Here is a 4,487-nt window from a genome sequence, read left to right on the forward strand (position 1 = left end):
GACCTACCATTGAAGAAAGGAAAAACAATACTAAGCTCCCTGTCTGACCACAAAACAGGAGAAAACTGACACAACAAAAATGGCAGAGAACCCCTACAAGCTTGACCCGAAAATACAAATGGTGGCCAACACTTCGGCACCATACCACAGAATGGTCACAGCTCAGAGGTGGAGAGAGAGAGAAACACTTAGTCAGGGTGTATATAAGCCCCGCCTGCGGGTTAGGTGATCCCTCTCAGGTGGTGGTACTCCAGGCGTACCAGAACTGAGAGAGATAGCTCCACCCTCTTCCTGAAAGAGGGCCGTCTCAGTCACGGGACGTAACATTAGCAAAAATATTGGCAGAAAAAATGTATAATATCACGTTATGCTGAATAGCCACTAAAATGTGGAGTAAAAACTAAATTTCCCTGCTAACTGGAGAAGAAACAGCAGAGGAACAAAGTAAGGGCCTTAAACTTAAATAACAATGTGACGTATGAAGAGCTTAACAAAATGGTATTCGTTGTCATACATTAGAACACCCAACGAGTAATACAAGTCGAGTTGAAGCGTTTAGTCAATGACAGAAAATGTTTCAGCAAATACAGTGAAAGTCATTTTAGTCAATTTCTATGAAAACATTGATTGGACAAAACAAGCATTGTGAAGAGTAATTTTGGGCTCTGGGTAATTTATGACGGGTGTTCTCGCTATTCTCAGATTCTTTTAGGAAACAAATTAATCAATTATTTCATTAAGAAAATAAGCAGCTGGCGAATTTTTGCTGAAAATAATGATCAGCTGCAGCGCTATAAAATAGTTTAAACTTAACACTTCAACCAACTCAAAGATTGAATGCTCACAAACATGATGCTGTATTATTCTATTAAAACCACTTTAGTGAGTGTGTGTGTGTGTTCATGTCTATTTACAAATATGTCTCCTTTCTGGAAGGCCTCAAGAAGTTAAAGGAACATGTTGGATTGTGGTTACAATTACAGCCTTTACAGTTAAACTAAACTAAAGCAATACAAAATGATGACAGTAAAAACAAATGGAGACACGTTGCATTTTTTTAATACTTTTATTTAAATTGAGAATCAGACGTTTTCATAATTAACCAATGTCTAAACCTCCTAACTAAACAATTTTTTTGCAAAATCCAACTTTGCTGACAAAGTCGAAATATAACAAAACAGTAACAGAACATATCAGAAAAGATATTAATTACAAAAAGGTACATTCAATTTTCCAGACTTGAGACCTCTTTCCCACTGAGGAGGAGCAGCTGTGGGTTCCCCTGAGTTTGACTAAAAATGACCCACAGCGCTCCACCTCATTATCAAAACACAACAATACTGCAAACAGGGAAAACAAAACGCTGTGTTTCATCCCCACATTCACACGTCTGGACAGGAACAGAACTCCAACGTAACACCATTCATGAGACGACAGACCACAGACCAACATCTCGGGACATTTGCTTGAGGATCTTGACTTCAATCTTACAGACAATAATGACCCAGCTGAAATTCATCTGCACCTCTAACAGGAACATGACAAAATAAAAACCAGAGGTAGTAGAGTGTGTGTGTTCAGTATCTTACCACAGCTTCAAAAAAATGACTTAAACATTTTGGGTTCAGAAAATAAGCAACAGAGCTGATTTCAGATTCTGGATTGAGCCCTTAAAGCTCTAACTATACCGGATGTATAGGAATACATTATGGATCCAGTTACAATGGAAATGGATATCCTTCATGACTCCACTGTGTTAAACAAAAAAAGTATCTTGAAAGACAACAGACAAAAATAACTTGATTTAGTGGAAATAAATGATTAAAAAACAGCTTTCAACCTGCTTTCTCATTGTACAACATATTATACAGTAATAAAATGAATATGAGAACACTGACAATGACCACATTTCATCTCTGTCAGTATGCCAATACGCAACGGTGACCTCTAAAAATAATCTTTGGTTTACGTTGTTTGCTTTTCAAAAGAAAGTTAAGCTGATTGTGTCACTTTTCATCCATGATTGAATCCGCCGCAGAATCCTCTGATTAAAAATACAGAAGTGTGAAAACATTTGGGTGCCCACTGACGTTTCTACATTCTCTGTTATTATATTGGAAAACAAATGTGAGAGATCTTTAAGTTATCTGTATAAAAAGGCATGAACAAATACATATATTTCTTGTTCGTAACGTACTTTACGTATGTACCATGAGAGGAAATTTCGCAAACTTTAAAATTATTTTGTAAATCATGTTTAAAAATCAGTGGGAGCTCATTTTCACACGACTGCACTGTTGCAACACAGACACGACTCAATATAATATACTGTATTTCATCATTCTCACCTACAATTTACAGACATCCGTTTGCAATAGTTTTGGAGGCACTCTGCGACAGAATAATTTGATTCGGGTGCATAAGATTGATTATTAATCGTCACTCCGTCGTGCCAGTTCATCCCGCTGGCACTTCCTCAGAGTTTTAACCCGCAACACTTCCCTCTTTTGGTCGCGGGCCAAGGCCACTAACGTGCAAGGCTTCGTTTGAGGAGCTCAACTGATCTCGAAGGCCGCGTTTCATCTTTGGTCTCACGTGTTCCGATCATTTCACATTCCTCAGTAACCGTCTGCCAGAGATTAGTTGAGAGACAAAAATAAACTCAGGTAGCAAACAACTCTTTGGTTAATAGCATCAGTCACCGCTGCACATTGGCAGATAATACAAAACTACTTGGCAGACAAGTGCTAATCTTTATCTACTCTACAACAAAACAAAAAACTACTTGGAACACAGGTAACTACGATGTGTACTCAGAACTACATTATCTTCGAACAAAAATATAGTTTTACGGTGTTCATCCAATTCTTCACTTTCCTCTCTGATTAAACACTTCCATTTCTGTTACTACAATCATTCTTCTCGTTTTGCATCCTCACGCGGAGCTTTTCCCTCAGAAAGATTAGGCTTTGGTTTCCACATCTGAGGGCGGCTTTCCCACGTTAAGGCCAAATATAAAGCTTTTCTGGACCGACACGCCGCTGCAAGCACTTCTGGTGTGAATCTTTACGCAAATATAAAGGAAGAAGTCAATAAACAAAAGAGTCCGTTGTAAAAAAAAAACTGACGTGAAAGGACCAGAGGAGGTTTTCATCTGTGGGGAGGGCGGCACAACAACAGACACATTCATTCTATTCGGCAATTACACTCTGCAACAGTTTAGTACTGAGAAGATACCCTGTGAAGCATGTAACACGACATGACTTTATAAATGTACTAAACTGTGTTCCCTGAGTTTAGGAAAACAATAAGACAATAACGTAAATTCTTAATCGAGGTAGTATAAAATAGGAATAGCAAGGGCAGCTGCACACTGACGTACAAAACAATAGCAGACATTCATTATCTTTTCACACCATTACTCAATAATGGACAAAATGATCAAAAACACTATTAATACTGGCTCAGTACCTCAGCAACATCTGAGGAGATAAATAACAGACTGTATGTTCCCGTCCTTCAGGCCGCACAGCAGGTGGAGCTCGAGGAGAGAGCAGCAGCGCCCTTACCATCCAGTAAAATCAGGACAAAGTAAGAGAAGAGGACAAACATGGATGACAATGGGAAGAAAAGTCATCAGGAAGTAGACAGTGTAATGAAACTGGGGCAGCCCATCACAAAACGTAGGTATAAGTAGTTATTAAATATACAGTGGAGGTTTACCCGGAGGTAAACCGAGGTAGATTATTCGTGAAGAGGACTCGCACTTCCCTTTCGCTCCAGTGATAAACTCTCTTAAATAATGCCAGAAATGTCACTTTTTGTCACATTTCTGACTGTCTTTTTAAACATTCATGGTGGGTGAGAATTTTTTTTTTAAACATACAGACACAAATAAAAAACGAAAAAAAGAAGAAAAGACATTCATTGAATGAAAAAGAAATAGGTAAAAGAAATCAAATGACCCCTCCCTGCCAATATTTTATACTGTAAAAGGCGTTTTTCGGCTTTTTGTTCATTGTGTGTTGGACCAGGATAAAGGTTGAAAAAGGTGTCTCTCTTTGTTTCTTTTACAGCTCTCTCTCTCTCTCTCCTTTTCTCTCTCTCTCTCTCTTTTTCTCTCTCTCACACACACTCACATTCAGGCCTGTGGTACACTTACAGAAAAGAACTGCAGGAGGTTTACCTGGATGACTTTAGAATTTTGTTGGTGGCAGCTCCATAGTTAAAGGATTCGTGAGACATTTTGGGAAACACGCAAGAGACAAGAGATGAAAAGATTGAAACCACTTTTCTCAAAAAGATGAATAATTGAGTGAAAACATTTGGTTTTTTTAAATCGGAAGCTGCAGCGATCACAGAGATCTGCTCAGCTGCTTTTCGACTTCAGTGCAGTTTTTTGCAAGTGTACCACTGTCTTCATATCGTCAGACACACGCACACACACACAAACACACACACACACACACACACATACTTACAGTCTC

Source organism: Pseudoliparis swirei, chromosome 4 (genome assembly GCF_029220125.1).
Source record: "Pseudoliparis swirei isolate HS2019 ecotype Mariana Trench chromosome 4, NWPU_hadal_v1, whole genome shotgun sequence".
Classification (NCBI taxonomy): Eukaryota; Metazoa; Chordata; class Actinopteri; order Perciformes; family Liparidae; genus Pseudoliparis; species Pseudoliparis swirei.